General features: G+C 36.6%; 1 protein-coding gene across 5 annotated transcripts in view; it reads right to left on the bottom strand.

The window, feature by feature from the left end:
- The window catches only part of SLC6A14 (solute carrier family 6 member 14), a 371,528-nt gene that overhangs the window by 86,266 nt on the left and 263,529 nt on the right, over positions 1-21,733 (bottom strand). The window contains exons 2-3 of one of the 5 annotated variants that reach the window (XM_085006374.1): positions 8,359-8,436; positions 4,836-4,956 (exon numbers count right to left, since the gene is read on the bottom strand). The exons of 3 other annotated variants lie outside the window; for them this stretch is intronic. The gene's annotated coding sequence lies outside the window, so the exon portion shown is untranslated. The remainder of the gene's footprint in view (positions 1-4,835; positions 4,957-8,358; positions 8,437-21,733) is intronic. One more of the 5 variants, XM_085006375.1, reaches the window with a different exon arrangement.

The following is a 21,733-nucleotide window of genomic DNA, read 5'->3' as shown; positions in this document are numbered from 1 at the left end:
ACAGTTCCTGACACACATTAAAGCACTCACGATATGGTAGCTCTTCCTAACTGAATAGTAGTAATGTTAGCAGTAGTAGTAGTTTAGATTAAGGCAGTGATAGTAGTATAGTAAAAATCTCCACCATAAACATTCAAAATTCAATCTTATAAATTACAAGGTTACATTATCAAAAGGTTCAATGTAGTAATCAGGTGATCCAGGAGAGCTAGAAGGCTCCATTTTCAAGAATTTTGTCACACTAGTAAAATCCATTTGGCCCCCAGATGAAGCGTGGCTTGTATTAGTGGAGGTTGTCTACTCCATTGCAACACCTTTACTCGTCCCTCAGTGCCCCATGTCCATTTCAGAAAGATAACCCACCTCTACTTGAGAATGAACCAGGGTGGAGTATGTGAGCCAATCACAAATTAAGTTATATTCATGGCTTTCATGAGATTTTGCTGTAGCAATAGAAAAAGTAAAATATTTTATATATTTTAACTGCTTTGTTTTCATATTTTGTACTATGTTTATTCAATGTGGGTAAATATTCATTTTTTCTATTAAACATTAAAGTATACATGGCTACCATATCTATTTATGTCAGTGTTGTATTTGGTTTACTGGTTCCAAGAGGGCAAGGACCTTTCCATTACTTTTGATTTATATAGCTGATCACAGATGAGATAGCCTTTAAGTAATGGTGGCAATGCTTTTCAGTGTAGTTTAGATGGCTATTAATAAATAAGATTGTTCCTTTCTCACAGTGGGTATAAGAGGCTACAGTATAAAGGATATCTGTAGTTTTCTAATTCTTATAGGATATTTGAACTAAGACTTTCTTATCCCCCAGTCACCAGCACAAGATTTGCCAAGTTTATTAAAATGTTTTTCATACCTAGGTGGGTCACATGGATAGAAGCAAATTGACCCCATGCTATAACAGGGAGACCTCTGTAGACAGCCAGAGATAAGAAGATGCCTAATATGCTTGGCCCACATTTTAGAGGTAAGATTACGAGATCTCAGCCACTCCAAAGGTCTCCAGACAAACCAAATGCCCTTCTACAAATGACATCACTCTATGGCATAAATGGAGTTCTTGCATAATAACCACCTGTAATTCAACTACAAGGCAGTTTAACATCTTTGCATTTAAAGAACCAACAGCATATGAGGGTGCATACCAATGTGACCATTTTCAAGTTGAATTCATCCCATTATTAGCAATAGTTAAAGCACTGACTCAGATAGGTGGCCCATCTGTCATGTGCTGCATTGGCATGTGTAAAATGCTGGGCTTTAACATGTTACCTACTGATTATTCTCATTTCTTCTGTTGTCTCCATCTCCTCAATCTATACTCAGCTTTGGAATTTGTCAGTATCTGGGTATCTGAGCCCCAGGGTAGCATAACTGAGTCACAGGGTCTCCATTTTGCAACAGTGAGTTCGGAAGGCCAAGTTTACACACTCAAGATGAGGAGACAGATTTTTCTCATGTGGCTTTTAGAAGCATTCCCCTTGACTTATGGACTTGCAACATACATTCCTTCTTTACTATATGCTTTAATGAGATTGGGGGACTTTAAAAGCACCCTTCACACAAACACACACACCATACCACACAAACACACTCCTGCCCACACCCCCACAAAAGCTTATTTTAAATCCATCCACAATATCAACTTGTTTTCTGGTTAAGAGGAACTTGCTTTCCAGTTAAGTGGACTCTTGTTGATCATGCAGATAAGGATGAAGATTTGTTTTTCTTTCATCATTTGAAAGGCTTTCTCCCATTCAAAGTATTTACAAGCAATCATCACCTTCAGCAGTAGTTAATGAGAGCTCTCTGGGGGAGTTAGTCTGAAGGATGTCACTCACCTCCTGCTCCCTGCAATAGTAAAGAACAAAACCCAATTCCCCATAATTCACTTTATTCCACACACTATAAACCCTAAACTAACTTCCATAAGCCTATAACATGAACACATATATTGTCTGTATCTGGTGCTTTTTAAGTAAAAACTGTAACAGCTTGGTGCTTGATGCACAGAAAAAGCCTCATCTATCCTTTTCTTCTTCCTATTCCCTCCTTCATTCTGTGTTGCATTAGTGATGAACTAATACATTTTATCCAACTTTATTGTATATAAGTATATAATCTCTACCAATCCATATAAAAATTAAAATATTTAACTTGTAGGCACTATTAAATTATTAACAATATATGCATCTTATAGACAATTTCATATTTCCAGTAAGTTCTTAATAAAAAATCTTCCAACTTAATCCCTTGCTCAGAGCATTGTCTATGATCATGACTGGAGGCACATTGTTGGGGATGAAAAGCTGAGATAAGCCAAAGTGATAATATAATTTCCTAGCTATAAATTGGTAGATCTGATAATAATTTTATTTGTGACAATAGGCATTTACATTGTAATGAGTTGAGATATGGACAGGTGTCAAGGTCACCATGAAAAAATGGGCTCTGGTCTGCTGTGCTGCTATTACCGAGAGAAAGGAAAGAAGGAAGGCAGAGAGGGAAGGAGGGAGAAAGAAAGGAAGGGAGAAATACGTATCATTTATTTGGCATTTACCATCCATCGATTTATTTTGGTTAATTATTTTTCTTTTCCTTTTTTTTTTTTTTGGTAACACAATAGAAGAGATAAATGAAGAAAAAACACAATAGAAAACAGGAAACCTACTACCCAGATTAGAAAATTATTAACATTTTGTCATTTTTGCCTCATGTTTTTTAAATAAAATAAATCACACATTACAGGTAAAATTTAAATAATCTTTGTCCCCTCCCCAAATCGTTTTTCATTCTCTCCATCCACATATACACACTCTTCAGGGGCAATCAACATCACGAGTTTAGTGGGTATCTTTCCACTCCTTTCTTATTATAATGTATTTACATGCATATACATGTACCTACGAAGAGTATTTAACATGTTTTTGTTTTAAACATTTACATAAATGCTATACACTACACATTCTGCAACTTACTTTTCTCACACAAAATAATGAGAAATATCTTTTTTTGATGTTCACTGTTTAATATTATTCTGTTGTTTGAAGTAACATTACTTTAGTTACTATTCATTTCCTACTTCATGGTCTAAATTTAGGCAATTTTTATTTTTTCTACATAGCAAATAGTATTCAATCTACTTGGATGTAAGCTTCACAAGAACAGGAATTTTCATCTGCTTTGTTCAATGGTATAACTCCAGTACATAGCACAGTGCCACATATATAGTAGGCACTCAATAAATACATGCTGAATGGATGACACAATAAACATTATGTACATGCTTCCTTCAGCTCATGGATGAGAGCTTCTTTTAGGTACATGCCTAGGTATAACACAAGACCGATTTATACTTGCTGGCAGTTGGTTGCATGTAATTTGTTTCATTAGGTGATGCTACCCATTACTCTCCAAAAAAGCTATGCCAATTTACACTTTCACAAGCACCCCTTGTACCTCACATTCTTATCAGCCTGGAATTATCAGATATTTTTGTTTTAGCAATTCTGATGAATTATATAGCATCTTCTTAAGGTTTTAATTTTCATTTCTTTGATTAGCAGTATGATGGAGCATATTTTCATGATCACTGAACAGGTAAATATAAATTTTTTAATTAAAAATTTTGGCGGGCGTTCCCGTCGTGGAGCAGTGGTTAACGAATCCGACTAGGAACCATGAGGTTGTGGGTTCGGTCCCTGCCCTTGCTCAGTGGGTTAACGATCCAGCGTTGCCGTGAGCTGTGGTGTAGGTCGCAGACGCGGCTCGGATCCCGCGTTGCTGTGGCTCTGGCGTAGGCCGGGGGCTACAGCTCTGATTTGACCCCTAGCCTGGGAACCTCCATATGCCGCGGGAGCGGCCCGAGAAATGGCAAAAAAAAAAAAAAAAAAAAAAAAAAAGAATTTTGGCTTTATTGAGATATTAGAGACATAGCACATATGTAATTTCATATGTACAATATAATGATTTGATACATGTATATGTTGTGGCATGACTGCTACAATGTCAGTTAACACTCCATCCCCTTACTATTTTTTCTGGTGATAACATCTAAAACCTACTCTCTTCACAACTTTCAAGCATATAAGATATATATTTATTCCCTGACAACCACCATTCTTCTATCTCTATAAATTCCGCTTTTTTAGAATGCGCTTATAAATGGAAACATACATTATTTATCATTCTCTGTGGCACTCTGGTGGCCCAGGGCCCTGGAGCCATGGGAGCCAGCCTGGTGCTGGATGGTTTGAAAGCCTGGTTCCATGGTAATCAGCCTGGTGTAGAGTGTCTACCTGGTACCTAGATTTGCAAAGGTTGATAGGGACCCTGGGGCCATAGGAGTCATCAAGAGCCAGGAGAGCTGGCGAGCACTGGGATGTGCCAGGAACCTGGATTCGAAGAAACTTACTGGGAGGCTGATGCCATGAGAGTCTCTCAGTGCCAAGGTAGGCCAGGAGCCTGGTTTCACAAGAGCCTGTCAAGTGCCTGGGGCCACAGAAGCCACCTATGACCCTGGGAGCAAACAGATGGCAGGGTGGATTGGAGCCTGAGTTTCTGGCCTTGATACTGGCCATGTAGGGCTGCAGTTGCTGTCTAGGGCCAGCTGGCAGTCACTGAGGTGAGCTGGGGGCCTGGGTCCTCAGGAGCTCATGGGGCATCACCTAGTGCTATGGGAGTTGGCCTGGTGCTGGGGTGGCCTAGTGGTACTCACTTCACTCTTATTACTCCAAGGATATGATGTCTCTCCTATATTGGACCACTCAGGATTGGGTGAGACAGGAGTAGTGTGAATTTATCTTTCCTACCTTCCTCAGTGCATCTTTTCCTATTTCTGTGCTTCATCCAGATGTAGTAGTTCCTCACCTGGAATCCATGGCTCTTACAAAGGTATTATTGTTCACAGATGTTCAAATTGATGTTTCTGGGCTGAGGAGGAATGAGCCCTATAAATTTCTATGCTGCCATTTTGCTAATGTCACTTAATAATCACTTTTCTATTTTCATGACAATGAATCAGTAAGTTCTTAAGGAGTGGGGACCCACTTTTCATTCTTCTTTTCATGCGCCATAGTATTACTTCATGCATATTTGTTGTTAAGGTTATATATGACATCCCCAGTATGCAGTACTTTCCATACCAACTTGGAATCATTGATTATTTCTATGATAAATCAGGTGCATAAGCAGAACTAGATATGATTTATATTAAATTACTTTGAAAATTTCAAAACAACCTCATGTAATCATTAGACTGGATCTCCAAGTTTTAAGTGAAGGGAATTATTGCAAGAACTCTGGATATAGTCATCATAATGAAACCATAAAGTTCTCTTATTAGGCCTGAGGGAAGCAGTTCCAAAATAGGCAAGTAGAAAATGCCCAGAGCTAGGTACAAATAGGTGGAGTACTCCAACAGTGAGGTCTACCTTAGAAGGTAAGGACAGAACAAGGCCTATAAGCCTAAAATTGTGCTACTCAGGCTTGAATAGCTTTTGCCTTCTACTGACACACCTCTACTTTTAGGGCCTCATCTCCCTTTAAACATCTAGTGCTCTTATGATGTTCTAAATATCTCCTAACAGAAAATGTATGTGATCAACTCAATCACACTGATATACATATAGGTAGACATTGACCCATTCATTCTTTATTAATTCATTAATTCATTCAAAACATACATATTAAGTACTTACTATCTAAGTGTGTCAGACTCAATGTAGTCCCTTCTCACAAAGGAATCTACCAATACCTGCCTATTAAAATCTTATCCAACTACAAATTTCTTCTGAATGCACAAACACCTCTCTTTTCTCTAATTTATAACTTTCTTTTTTATTGTTATTTCCTTGATGGGCTCTCATTAGTTCCCCTACAAGATTCCAACACAGAAAAACATCATGAACAAAGTCATAGCAGCAGCTGTAAGCATTGGATGGCTGTGGAAAGATGAATAGACCTTTTGGACCTCAGCAGAGGCTTTATGATAAGGAGTAAAGAGGATGTTTGCAAGGGATTTGGGTCAGCATCCCTACAATAGTTTTGAACAAAGCTTTGAAGATTAGTAGTTTTCCAACATCAAATTTAATAGGTCATAGTCGTTCCAGAGAGAGGGAATGACAAAGGCTTATAGTTCAAGAATAAATGGGGCATGATTAAGGAAGAGCAAATAATCCTGTTTGGCTGGAAAGAATGATACATATATAAGGGAATAATAGAAAATGAATCAGAGAATGGAGGGGGGTGAGGATTCTAATATGGAGACCTTTGAAATATTGCCTGGGGGGGCTGGAGGCTAATTTGGGTAGAATCATTTGTAAGCACAGAAAAGTATTTCGCCTCATGACCCCTTGTGACCTAAGGCCTCAGTGGTGTCTGTGGCAACAGAATAGGATTTGAGTGGTGGCAGTGTGAAGTTTAAGTAAAGAGAGATGTAAACTGTGAGCCTGACGTCATTAGACACATATTAACACTAGGTCTAGGGAGCGCTCCTTTTAACTTAAACAAGGTGGTTTTATGATCAATAGGAGGAAGTATATCTTTCCACAGCAGGAAGTATGCACATGGGACCTATTATTGAAAGAAGATAAGCAAAGAAAAAGAAAATAAACAGAGATTCATGAGCAAGAGGTCTGTAGCTTGATGGCATTGCAGGGGAGCAGAATATGCCACCCTAAAATCTATCACTTTTGCAGTGGCACAAGAAAGATACTCTGACCCTCCTTTGTCTCCCTGAAAGTGTGTGAAAGTATCTTCCCTGTATCAGGAGGGTAGAAAGTATCCTTATTGCCAGAGATAAGGAGTTGCCTAAGACAGCTCTTATAAACCTTGTTACTTCTTCCCTAGTTTATTACTTACTCCAAGCCCAAACATTGTCACAAATGCATTGTTTTCTTTGTCTAATAGGTATAAAAGCTGTCTGCTTTTGTCACTTCTTTAAGCTTCATATCTTTGGGGATCCTATACATACAAAATTAAATTAAATTAAATTTGTTTTTCTCCTGTTAATCTGTTTTATGCCAGTTTACTTATTAGACCAGCCAAAGAACCTAGAAAGGAACAGGGAGAAGTTTTCCTTCACTACAGAAGGGAATATGGCAGGCAGCCACCATATTTTCCCACAAAACCTCATGGCATCATTCCACTATGAAAAATAGTAAGTTCCTCAAAAAATTAAAAATGAAGGATATGATCTAGTAATCCCATTCCTGGATATATGTCAAAAATAATTGAAACCAGGGTCTTGAAGAGATATGTTCACCCCTGTGTTCATTGCAGCATTAGCCACAATAGTCAAAAGCTGCAGGCAACCCAAATGTCCATTGACAGATGAATAAAGAAAATGAGATATACATATATATATATATATATATACCTCTGTGTGTGTGTGTGTGTGTGTATTGAAGGCTTTTTTCAGCCTTAAAAAAGAAGGAAATCCTGTCATATGCTATGGATTGGACCTCAAGGACATTATATTATGCTAAGTGAAATAAGCCACTCACAAAAAGACAAATACTACATGAATCCACAGATATAAGGTATCTAAAACAGTCAATTAGTCTCTTAGGAACAAAAAGTAGAATGGTGGTTGTCTGGGAGTGATGGGAGAGGGGAATGGGGGAGCTGCTATTTAATGCATATAGTTTCAATTTTGCAAAATAAAAAAGTTCTAGGGATCTGTTGCCCAACAAAGTATATAGTTAACACTAGCGTACACTTAAAAATGGTTAGGATGGTAAATTTTATGTTAAGTGTTTTATTTTATCACAACTATGACAACAAATAAAAATGAGAAAAGGGGTGTTATAAAAGGAGCAGTGTTGAACCTGCTATAAACTAGTTCTTAAAGAAAATCATTCCCTGTATGATCTCACTTATATGTGGACTCTAAAAAATCAACCAACCAAACAATAACCAAGCTCATAGATACAGAGAACAGATTGGTAGCTGCCAGAGGACAGGGGATGGGAGTTGGTGGGTGAAATGGGTGAAGGGGGTCAAAGGGTACAAATTTCAGTTATAAAATAAATAGCCATAGTTAATGATACTGTATTATATATTTAAAAGTGGCTGAGAGAGTAGATCTTAAAAGTCCTCACACAACAAAAAAAGGAAAAAAAATGTATGTATTGTGATAGATGTTAACTAGAATTTTTGTGGTGATTATTTCGAAATGTATACAAATATTGAATCATTATGTTGCACATCTGAAACTCATATAATGTTGTGTCAATTATACCTAAAAAAAAAAGTACACATGCCCAACCCCACTCCACACCTTGGTAGCCTCTGGCCTCTTTTTTCCTTTTTAACTAAGAATCTCTAACTTACCCAGAACAATAACATAAACCTCGGTTGGTTGAATCAGGAACTATATCCACAGGGAGATAGATTCTAAAGCCACTTTTTCTGTGAGATACAGAAAAAAAAAAAAAGATGAAATAATAGAAAGTGGAAATAGTGGAGGTTCTCAAGCCCAAACCACAGAAAAACTTGCCATAATCCAGGATTTTCTGTACCCAGTGCATTCTGTGGGGTGGAAATAATTTTTTTAACCTACTCATAGTGATCTTTGCTGAAAATAAACTCAAAAAAAAAAAAGAAAGAAAAAAGAAATCCATTGCCAAACTTTAGAGATTAACTATACTTAGTAATAAGTGATTAAGCTCTCACAACTGTTTCCAGGACCAGTATGTTACCTAGTACATAGAACTCTTCTGAAAACAGGAAAAAATCACCTGAGAGTAATGTAGTAGACATTAAGCATGTTTGTCTTTTGTTTCTTACTAAACTTATTTCACTATGTAGTGGTTTGGAATCACAGGTAATATTTGGCACTGCCTAATTTGTTTGGTCTGCAAGTTTCTTTCCAGAGATGAAATCCCTGGTGAAATTAAATTTTTGATATAGTAATAAAATCTGTCTTTACTAAGAACATTACATAAGAACTTTTTTGCTATCTTATTTTTTTTTACATTGAGTTTTTTCTTTTTTTTTTTTTCACTTGGAAACAAAATTTACTTTTACCACTGAGGAGAAAAGTAGCACATTTTATACTCCCATTTATTGGAAACACACAAAAGTTGTTTCTTTCCCATGTGTACAGCATTATATTTTGACTTCTATGTACACTACAGTGTGCTCACCACCAAAAGTGTGGGGGAAGGGAAAAATGGGTAAAGGAAGTCAACTATATGGTTACACTGAGTTTTATTTGTATCTTGAAAAACATTTAAGATAGATCTTGAATTTGGGGGTTAAGTGTCTTAGAAGCATTTCTTTCAGTTTCCTAGATTAAAAATAAAAACTTGTTCTGGGTAAGATTTCAATGTCTTTTCTCTGTCCATCAGGAATTTTCTATAATAAAGGTTTAATGTATATGGTAGCAAATCATTATCTATTTTCTCAATCTGATTTGGCATAAATACAAATGAAGCTCATAGTGGATATGCTTCTGGAAAACATGCACCTTAGGTCTGACCAAGAATTCTGGAGATGCAGCATACTCAGGACACACCAGCCTAGCACTTTCTTAGCTCCCTTGCCCCTACTACAGTACTACATGCATGTGGCAATCATTGAGATTTGCTGTTTCCTAGGGTTTATGGACAGAGTTATTGTTTTGATATATGCCTAAAGTGACCTTTAAACCAAGACTGCATCTGGACACAGATACAAACAAATGGACAGACATTCAGACAGTAGCTAGGCATTTCCACATTTGCTAAACAGGCTTCAAAAAGCCACTCATTCCTTCCTGCTCTTTTATAAGTTGGTGTCTCTGAAGCTAATTTGAGGATTAGTGTAGAAAGTCTAAGGCTAGCCCCTTCGTGTTTAGAAAGTCTATTTTAATTTCCACAGCAGTGATAACTCTAAAATGGGGCAAAAACATTATTTCAATTGGATCTTGTCAAAAACTCATCACAACCAGAAATACATATGCCCTCACTTGAGGTAGAAGCTGGGACTACTTTGTACATACAATTTTCAATGTGAGAGATCATCAAGCATTCAGAGGCAGTGTGGAGCAGTAATTATGCTCATAGTCATGTATCCTCATGGAGACTTGAGCCACTTCCTATCTATGTGATCTTGGGAAATGTACATGACCTTTCTGAAACACATTGTTTCTTCTTATGAATATGGGTGGCAATAATAATATCTTATCAGATAAAACTGTTGTAGAGATAAATGAAATATGTAAAGTATCTAAAACATAGCTAATACATAGTAGAAGCTTAATAAATGGTAGCCTAAACCATTTTTGAAATGGCAGTGTGGACAATATTTTGGGAAGGTAACTAAAGTGGAGAGAAATAACTTGATCTTATTTCTTTACACTTGGTCAAATATTTTATCATGGTTTCAAGTTAAACAGACTTATTGAGATAACTCTGGCTATTAAAATGCAATCTCTTTCAGTAATCAGGAAAAAATGTATTGCACTCCTTAGGTAAATACAAGACTCCTAAAAACCTAATTTTAGATCAATAGATGATTTAGCATCACTGATTTATTTAAAGTTCAGTCTAAATGAATTAACATCTGAACTGTCTACATAACACACCATTAGAAAACATACTCAGTGAAACCATGAGGTGGGGCAGATTTCCATCTTGTAATATGTTCAAGGTTTATATTATCACTATTTCAGCTGCTGAAGCTTGCTTCAGTTTTAATCCTTCTTTGAAAGAAGATGGTGTGGTCTATCTGCAAATGAGCACGCTAGAGCACTGGTTTAGAGGAAAGGTACTACGGCTTCAGTTACAGAGGGCCAGAGTATCTTTCTTACTTGAGGTACCCAGGAGTAGAAAGAACCGTAGAGTGAATATGAGCCAGAATTTTTCAAGAGCTCTGAGAGTGAATCAGAAGCATGCAAGATTGGTGAGTCCATAGGACTAGGAACTTAAGAAAATGCCAAAGATCAGCAACCAGGTAAAGACTAGAACAAAATAGAAGGTCATGAGTGAATTGAGGGGGAAAAAATGGCCATTATTGTGGGGGAGAAAGAAAAGGCTACTCAAAATGAGATACTTGATGAGATTTGCTGACTTAATGATATAATATTCTGGTAGATACCTTCAGAGAAGTTTCCATTCTACAGCAACAGAAGGACTTTAGCCAGAATGCCTACCTAGCCACGTGGTTAACTCAACTATTTAGGAGTAGGCTAATACAAGATTTGACATTTTCCTAACCAATAAACAATTCTCTTAAGTTGTTGATGTTAATTGAGCACATATTATATGATAAGAAAATGGTTATACATTACCCTATTTGGGTCTTACAGCAACCTGTGGGGTAGGTACTCATATTGCTAGCGAGATAAGGAAACTAAGGGTCACAGAAGTTAAACAGCTTGACCAAAGTCAAGAGGCAGGAAATGATCTCAGAATTTGAGCCCTGGTTTGTCTGATTTCAAAGCCCATGCTTTTATCCATTTGATAGTTTTCCTTTGATTCACAGACTCCAAGCTTAGCCAGGATGAGCTGTCTTACAAATATGTATCACTAGCCACAGCAGGATCTGAATGTGGGTGGCCCAGAGCAAATCCATCACCACCCAAGGGGAAAAACACAACAATTAAGGCTAGGTCCTGATGATGGCCTTCTTCTTAGGCACATGTCCTTTTGGCTGCCAAATTTCACAACAGAATGCCAACACTAAATTGTCATTTAAAGATCCATTTAATTGGTTATTTGGAATAGCTAGCACCCAACATCTATTAAAAGCTAAGTGGAGAAAAATGTTTGTGAATTTATATATATATATATTTTAGAAAGGCATTTTGTTTTTTGTTTGTGTTTTTGTTTTTATTTTTCATTACTCAGTGTCCTTTCAAGAAGAGATTAGAGAGACATTTCTCCCTGGTCTTAACTATCAGGAATAGTAATGTTTCTTCAGGGAACATTCATTAGATTTTGCTTATTTATTTGTGTTTTATTGCAAGTAGGTGATGGTGGAGCCTTGTGAACCAAATGTCTCAATGGCTTTCAATCCTGATTACACATTAGAACTAGTTGAGGATATTTTTTAAAAATAGATTGGACCCAATCTCCCAAAGATTCTGATACACTCTGTCTAATTTAGTCCTAGGAATCAACATTTTTTAAATCTCTCCTGCTGATTCTAATGCACAGCCAGAGTTGAGAACCACTGTTGCAGCTGATCAAGTTTAGGTTTTACTTCTCGGAAAAAATGCTTAGAAAGGGTAGCATCAGAGCACTTCACGGTCCACCCATAGCCAGCATGTCAGGACTTTGAGGTATGCATTATATTTTCCTGGCTCTTTTTTATGTCTCACCCTTATTTTTTCTCTTTTAGTTTCCCACCTACTAAGTGGAGGTTTTTTCTAAATATCTCCAATATTCTAGGTTTCAATGGAAACTATATTTTTTAGAACATGTTAATAGGTACAACCAAAATATTATACTGAAAATTATGATGTTTGGGGAATTCCCATCATGGCACAGCGGAAATGAATCCGACTAGGAACCATGAGGTTGTGGGTTCAATCCCTGGCCTCACTCAGTGGGTTACAGATCCAGCGTTGCCATGAGCTGTGGTGTAGGTCACAGATGCGGCTCGGATCTGGCATTGCTATGGCTGTGGCGTAGGCAGGTGGCTACAGCTCCAAATAGGTCCCTAGCCTGGGAACCCCCATATGCCACGGGTGTGGCTCTAAAAAGACAAAAAGACAAAAAAAATAAAGAAAATTATGATGTTTGTAAGCTATAAAATATAGCTTAAGGAAGTTATTGTATTCATTCAGGTTTTGCAAAATTTTAGGGATGCAAAGATCTATCCTGACTCCCACCAACCCCTCATTTGCACTATTGATGGTCCAGGTAATGAAAATAAATCTAAACACTACTGGCTCAATTCACTTGATTCATTTTTCTGTTTTTCAATAGCATATAAAGAGCTGGTATATTGTTCAAATACGGCATGATGTATTAGACTAAATACTAGTGCCTAGCTCTGTGGTCTTTAGCAAGTCAATCAACATCTGTTATTTTTTTTGCCTAAAAAAAAAAAGTGGAAAGTGGTGAGCATTTGATTAAATTCCCTTTCCCTCTACCAGCTCTAAAGTCTATGAGTATCAGACCCAATTTTGCCATTTTGGATTTTTTTTTTTTTGTCTTCTTTCTATTAAATTACAACTAGTTAGAGCATCTTTAGAGACAACTTTATAGCTACTAGTCTTATTCCACAATAATATACATGGTTACATTTTTATATTCAAAGCAAATGTTTATTATATTGAGCAAACGAATCAGTCAGAAGAGAATTTAATATCAAAAAGTGTATCAGAGTACTGAAAAGGAAGAAGGTCTTGCTGAGGTGTTGCAGACATAGTAACATCAGGGAACAGCAAACATCTGCTAATGTTCGGGCAACTATTAAGCCACGCGGGCTTAATAGGGGATTTCTTGATGAGAAAACCCTTTGCAATATTTGAAAGGACAAATATTGGGGGATAGAGGGATGGGTTGATTATTTGAAGCAAATCTGTCCCATGTACTCCATCTCCATTGCTACAACCCTAGCTTAAGTCATTGTCACTTCTTGCCTGAACTAGTGGAGTATGTTCCTACCTACTCCACATTTAACCACAAACAAATCATCCTCTGTTTGTGATCCACAATTTATTTTTAGAAATAAAAAATCAGATTATGCAGATTTGCTGTTTGAAATTCTTAAAAATGGCTTCCTTCTGCACTTGAAAAACAAAATTCAAATTCTTTTTGATGGCCTATAAGGGCCTACTTGACCCCACTCATTGCCCATCTCTCTAAGCTAATTTCACAGCATACTCCCCTCTGATGTCTGCATTGAATTCCAGCCATGGTGACCCTTTAGCTCTCAGATCTGCTATAATTCATCTTGCCACACAGTTTTGCACACGGTGTCCCTGCTTTATGGAATGATTCCCTTTTTGTCTTTCCACTAGTTAACATGTACCTATGCTTCAGATCTTAAGTCAAAAGTCACTTCCCTCAGGGAAGCCTTCCCAAATTTGGTTGGGCTCTCCTCCTATATGTTCTCAGGACACCAAAGCACCCTTTCCTCATAGTGTGCACCACTGTTTATAATTACACACTTATTTGACTAAATCAGTTTCTCCCATTAGACTCTAAGCTCCTTGAGGGCTGAACCAAATCCACGTTGTTCACTATGATATGTCCTGCATGTAGCACATAGGAGGCAATCAACATGCCTCCACTATTTTTTAATGAATAAATTAATGGATTGATTTAAGAACAAGGGCTGGGTCTTATTCACCATTGCCTAGTGCAGTGCTCACATTTTGTATATACTCAAAAAATCTTTGTTAGAATTGGCTTGAAACCAGAAGAAATTGGATTTTTTTCCCTAGTTACTCAATTGTCTGTCAGGGGTCACCATAAATGTGTTTTAAGAAACCTCTTCATTGATTTTGTTGGGGTGAGTAAAAGACTCCTTAGCAGAGCAAGTCTTATATGTAGATATTGAAGCTTATGAGTTAAGCAAAAAATTCTAGTCTCTAAAAGCCTGATCCAACAGTTTCCCCTCCAACCTATAACCAGATTTTATTTCTGTGACTAGTAGTACAAATGAAAATGTTCACAGTACAAGGAACAAGGCAAAAAGAAAAAGAATAAGAATGTGATGATGTGTTCTCCCCATAAGAAGCATGGAGATGACATGCTACTTACTTATAAATTCCTTTATAATTACTTTTTTTCACAAAAAAGCCAAAAGGCCAATTTATGATTTCACATCCATTTGTCACCAAGACCACATCGTTGAATCCAATTTCAGTGTACCTTCAAGGAGATGCAAGGCTGTTTGTCATTTGAAAAAGAAGATGCAGACAATCTCAGAATACCAGAATTGCCAGACTGCTGAGATATCTTTATGTGTAAACCCAATTACATTTGGATCATTAAAAGTGATCACAACAAAATTAATTCACACTAGTGATAATACTCACCTTTAACTGAATGCTTATTCTATGCCAGGAACTGAGTTAATGTGTTTTGCAATTGTCATTTCTAATCCTTACAACAGTCCTATGGGGTAGCTATATTGATTTAGCTTCATTTTTACATATAGGAAACTGGAAGCTTAGCGACGTTAAAATACTTGCCCAAGTCACAATTCGAATTGGTTCTCTAGTTACAAACACAAAAAGACAGTGTTGCTGCTAGTTGGTTTACTGGTCATGTGCTCATGTCTTTTTTTGTAATTTGACTCTTGCCTCACCCTCCTTCCTTCAATTATCCCAATCCACGAAACGACACTTATTTTTGTCTCTCCTTGTCACTGCTTTTGGAATCTACTTCCCATAAGTATGACTAAATTGAAGAATTATTCTGAACCACTCAGAGACGTGATCTCATTATGGATGGATTTTAATTTCATGTTTTTGTCCTGACAAGGCAGTAGATTACATGTAATATTCGTGTCTCATTCATAGTAAACACTTTGGAAAAGAGAGAGAATGGTGTGGTTCAATGGAAAGAGCTCATGTATGGGATTCTAGTTCCCAGTTGTTCACAAACTGTGTGCATTATCTTAGACAAAGTACTTAACCTCTCAGTGCCTCAGTTTGAGATTTGAGCAGGTTAAATTTCTTCTAACTTTAAACTTCTCTGGGTATATGATTTTTCCTATAACTGAAGTCCATCTTTGCAATTCAAGGAAAGAGATATAAAATAAAGTCAGTATCATCTTATTCTGGGCCTTGAGAAAAAATTTACCAATCCTTTTTTCCATGGCCATATAAATTCCTCAGTGAAGGACTAGAATTCAGAAATTATAACATCCCAATGTAATAATAATAATAATCCCTTCTCCCTTTGTCTAACATGGCATGATTCACCCTAATTACTTGGTAAGCATAAGAGGACAGAAGTCATATACCAGCACAGTGTCCAGTACATAGAACATTTTAATAAAATTTTGTTGAACTAATAAATGCTGCATCACTCTAGCACACGTCTCTCTTATCTGCACTGGACTGAAATGTCATGTTTTCCAAATTCAAATTTGGTAGCCCTTAGACTTCCATTTGAAGGGCCACAATCCATCAGAAAATTTGCATATTTCTGACAGTTATCGATGTCTCCATTTTAGACAAAGGTTCATTAAGCCATGGTGTATTCAAGTTAGACATGATCTAGCCTTGATAAACAAAGCAAAGCAAAAATGAGCCTGAGTAAACAAGATGTAATCTCCATGAAGCTAATGTCAATGTCTGCTTTGTTCAGCATTATATTCCCTTTACTTTTCACAGTATTTGGAACACAGTACATTATCAGTAAATATTTATAGGTTAATTTTGTGCAATATAGCTATATCATCTGTCTACTTATTGATCATCAAGATTGATTTGATCTGTATAAGTAAGGAGACTATTAGAATAAATCAGAGAAATACATTTCACTTTTAAAAATTTGTACATAGACATTCTATATTATAGAGCAGAGTCAGTGAACTTTTTCTATAAAGAGCCAGAAAGCAGATATTTTAAGCTTTACAGGTCATACAGTCTCTGTCTCAATGACTCAATTTTGTCACTGTAGCACTGAAGCAGTCATAGACAATTCATAACTATGGGTATGGGTATGTTCCAATAAAACGTTGTTTGTAAGAACAAGAGGAAGTCTGCATGTTGACCTGTGGGCAGTAGAGCCTGCTGATCCCTAACGTAGAGGAATTTGCATAATAACTACAACTTTGTAATCTAATTTCTAGACTAATATTTTGGTCTCAGAACCTCCTTATACTCAAAAAATGTTTTAGCTTATAAAGTTTTTGTTTATGTGCATTATACCTATCAATATTTACCATATTAGAAAGTAGAATTGTGAAATTAAAATATTTATTTTTATTCATTTAAACAATAACAAGCCTAGTATGTATTAACATAATTAACATTTTTATGAAATGTGATTATTGTCAAAATTTTAAAAATAGAAGAATGGCACTGTTTCACTCTTCTGCAACTCTCATATATATCTGACTTAATAGAAGACAGCAGTATTTTCAAATCTGCATTTGGATTCAATCAGTTGTTTAGTTGAAGTATATGAAGAAAATCCAATCTTACACAGATACATAGGTGGAAAGGGAAAGAGTTGCAGATCCCTACAAAGAGACTCAGGGACTCCCCACCCCCTAGGCCTCCTCTGACCACAGTTTGAGAACCGTTGTTTTAAACCTACAAAGTGACAAATGGAAAAATAGGCAAATAAGTGGTTTTGAATGTGACTGTGTCTTGACTACAATAATGCTTCTTATGAGGAATCTACTTTTCCTACCTGCATCCTAAGCTCTCACCTACCTCCTATCACTGCAAAAGTAATATTGGCACTTCTCATTTATTAACATTGTTTCAAGAGTTTTTACCCACAGGAAAATCTGCCCTCTGAAATGATGTGGTGGAAGGCAAGAGAGCATAAATCCCTAAACAAGTGTCCTAACCAGTACTAGTCAAGGTTTTTGATCAAGATACAAGGACAGAAAAAGACCTAAACAGTTAGCTAGAGATCAGAAAAGCCTGGCATTGGTTAGGGGCGGGGCAGAATGGAGAGAAAACCGGCATTTATTGCTAGCAGTATGCTTTGTGTTATAAATATGAGCTCATAAAAACCACAATAGAGAGGTATTATTATCCTAATTTTTCAGAGTAGGGAAAGATACTCAGAAAGGTTAACTGCCTTGTGCAAAGTTATAGAGTTCTTAAGGCAGAGCTCATTTTCATTCTTCTATATCATACTGGCATAGATATTAGTCAATGTTTAGAAAACAGGTAAGCCATGTCTTAGAAGTTGAAAAGTTTAAGAGCATTTGTAATTTCTGATGGTTTGGAAGTGGGAGGTGTCTTCTAATTGCCAAATCACTGTCCTCAAGGAGAATGGGTTAATGATGTCAAGGTAAAAGCGCTTACAGCAGGGACTGTCACTTTTACAATGAGGACAGTGGCTCAACTAATTACTCATATTTTCTTCCCATTCTAGTATTAGCTAAGTTGGTAAGTCATAAATCTGATGTATACATAGTGTCTGACCGAGAACTCCTTATATAGGCCCCACTAAGGTAAGAGCCAATATCAGGGTCTGAGTCCACAGCTATAAACTATAATGTGGATATTGTGGATTAGAAAATGAGAGAAAAGAACTATCATTTAGTGAGTGCCTACAATGTGCCAGTCACTATGCTAGGTACTGCTTTCTGCTGTTGATTTAGCAGGGAAAGAGAGATGTAGCTACAGACCCACTGCTGATCCGATCTGCTTGTTGGCAGGAGTTTACTGAATACCTTCTAAGTTCAGAGAGTTTTGAACAGAGAGTGCTGAGGAGGCTGAAAAGGATAGAAACATCAAAAATAAAAATGTGATTGATAACTTCCTATCTGTTATGCTAATAATGTATATGCCTTTGTATTTATGAAGAAATTTTTTAAATGTCCATTTGAGATGGACTAGAAGTGCACTATTTTATTGGCAGAAAATAATACAATAGGTGAGTAAAGAATTTTATTCAGACAGGAGATAGGAGGAAACAAATGAAAAAATGTCAATAAGTAGGGGCAGGAAAAGGTTAAATTCACCAATGCTCTGAGGAAGAGGAAGATACTCACCTGTTTGTGAGAACCAGATAGAGAACAAGCCCACTCAGAGTACTGAGAACCACCCTGTATTTGTAATTCAGGACTTGTGCCTATTGAACCAATACGAACTAGCATATTTTCTCAGTGTGCAGGGAGGAAGAGAAAGAATACAATAAAATTAAGATGAAACTTCTGCACAGGTCAAACAAGGGGAGAAAGTAATAAAAATTAGAAAAATTACATTATAGTCTTGGCTCTGCCTCCTAGAAGTTCTATAAACCGAGAAAAATCACATCTTACTTTCTAGCCCTCGGTTTCCTCATCAATAAAATGATTTCACACATAATTTTCTTTCTACAATTTTGTGACACCTTCTAAAAAGAGGCTAAATTCCATAAAACATGCCACTACCTTTAACAAAATGTACCTATATTTCATTGATTCTAAGACATAATATCATTCTATGTGCCACTAAGAAAGAAAGAAAGAAAGAAAGAAAGAAAGAAAGAAAGAAAGAAAGAAAGAAAGAAAGAAAAGAAAAGAAAAACTTCCATAAGTAATTATGAGATACCATCAACTGTAGGTTCATCTTGATGTCAGAGCTGCTCAAATATGAAAAATATACATTTTGGAATTGATGAAATATGCCAGTTCATGCCAAGGAATTTTCAATTCAGTAGGAAACTAACTTCTTACCTATAATTGTCCAATGATATGCTATTGCTGAAAAGTCTATTGAAGCAAAAAAAGAAAGAAAGAAAGAAAGAATTTAGCAGCAAAAGAATTTGTTCACCAAGCTGTACCTTAAAGGGAGTCCTAAAATTGTAGGTTGTGATAAAGGGCATGCTGGTAAGGAAAGGGAGGAAAGAAGAAATGTACACTGTGCTAGGTCATTCGCGAGCCTAATTTTTTCATTCCTAATTTTTTTCCTCTGCCACTTGCTGGTTTTTCTAATATTATAGCATTTTATATTACTCAATTACATTTATAGTTGTACAGGGATCATCACAATCAAATTTTATAGCATTTCCATCCCAAACCCCCAACCCATCCCCCCACCCCAACCTGTCTCATTTGGAAACCATAAGTTTTTCAAAGTCTGTGAGTCAGTATCTGTCCTGCAAAGAAGTTCATTGTGTCCTTTTTTTAGATTCCCCATGTAAGTGATAGCATTTGATATTGGTGTCTCATTGTTCTTAACTTTAACACTGAGAAGTCATTATTATTATGACACTATTGGATATTTTGGAAAAAGTGTGGGATTTTTATTCAGAAAGACCTGGCTTCAAACCTAGGCTCTACCATCTTCTGTGTGATCTTGGATAAACCACTTAATTTTTTGAATCCCAGTTTCTTCATTTGTAATCACAGGACAATTTCTACCTACCATGCAAATTTATTGTAAGGATTAAAGATAATATATGTAAAGCATCCGGCAACTTAGTAAATATTCAACAAATATTAGCTATTACATATTACAGATAAGAAACAGGTAATAGGGAGTCAAATGACTGTACATCTAAGATCACATTCTAATAAACGGGAAAAACATGACCTAAACTAATGTAGTCTGTCAGGTTTTCCCCAGGCTACGCTGTAAAGCTAGGAGATGCCAGCATACCTTGCCCTTGACATTTATCACACATAATGCCTGTTTTGGAGTAGTTCACAATGGAAATATGGATGAAAAGGATTATGTGAAATAACAAGAGCAATAACGTAGTGATCTGAGTATCCCTAAGTTCACAACATTTGAGTTATCTTAGCGACAGAGATTTTTAAGCCCTGCACAGAAAGAAACAATGGCCTGTATTTGGAGAGAAGATGAGGGAGTGTTCAAGCAAAAGCACAGAGGCAGGAACTGGGCAGTCTTGTGATTCCCAGCCTGGATGGGAGGTTTCTGACCATTTTCAATCAAACCAAGTATCTCTTGAGGGTCTTGCTTGACTGATGATCACAGTCCTCTAAAAGATAGCACATTATTGTATAAAAAGTGGTGAACAATCACAGTCCCAATTCTTCCCTTTATTAGTTACAAAAACCTGTTGAAGTTATTTCTTCTCTGATCCTCAGTTTCTTTACCAGGAACATATGAGTAATCACACCTCCTGTTCCTATTTCATATTAACATAAGCATCAAATGAGACAAATTCTGAATTGCTACATAAACATCAGGAATTATTATTAGGATGGTTTAAAAAAAATTAGTGCTATCTCCTCACATCAAGTCTTCAAAAGAAAGGAAACCAGAAACCCTTAAGAAAGGTATTCCAAAGCTCAGGAGATTATTGTCATTTTCCAAATATATTGCCACTTTCAGGAGGGACATGAAAGGCTACTTTCATGAAATGGACTGGCCAGCTGAGAAGACTCTACTCCAGGCTCCACCAAAGAATTCATGGTCTCATTTAAAGTACTGCATTCTGTCCTTTACAACAAAATCCTCACAGTTGTTTTAGAGTTCACATCTTAATTTTACTACATTAAGAGAATCTTCCTTGGTACAGGTTTTAAAACACTGATGAATTGTGTCTGAAGCCTCTCTGATTCACACTCATCTAGTCAACAAGCTTCTTGTCTAGTTCTACTCCCAAACTTAAGCTTCAGATCTAACTAGTGCTTAAAGGCAAACACACTGTGTATATTTGAAATAACTGAAGAAGAAGTGCTAATGAATGCTGTATATGATAAAAAATAGAAAACAAGACAGAGGAAAAGCATTCAGAAAGAAACACAGAGGGAGGGAGGAAGGGAGGAAGAACAATTCTTAAAAAGATAACAAAACTTAAAGATTTGAATTTACTTATTATAAAACAAAGATAGTCACATGAGTTAAAAAAATCAAAATATGATATGGGAGTTCCCTGGTGGCTCAATGGTTTAAGGATCTGTCATTGTCATTGCTGTGGCTCTGGTTACTATTGTGTGTGGGTTCCATCCCTGCCCCAGGAATTTCCACATGCCTCAGGCATGGCCAAAAAAAATCAAAATATGACAGTGTCAAAAATATGAACAGATAATTATAAGATAAAAGCACTTACTATGTTCTAAGCAGCATGCAAAATACTGTATGCACACTAAAACATATAATCTTCATTAACAGTCC

This window comes from Sus scrofa, chromosome X (genome assembly GCF_054392235.1).
Source record: "Sus scrofa isolate SSC_HxYL_T2T_F1_AM1 chromosome X, Sscrofa_HxYL_maternal_Yorkshire_Landrace_v2.0, whole genome shotgun sequence".
NCBI classification, from domain to species: domain Eukaryota; kingdom Metazoa; phylum Chordata; class Mammalia; order Artiodactyla; family Suidae; genus Sus; species Sus scrofa.
Note: the sequence above shows the minus strand (reverse complement) of the source record. Positions and strands in the feature narration are given on the sequence as shown.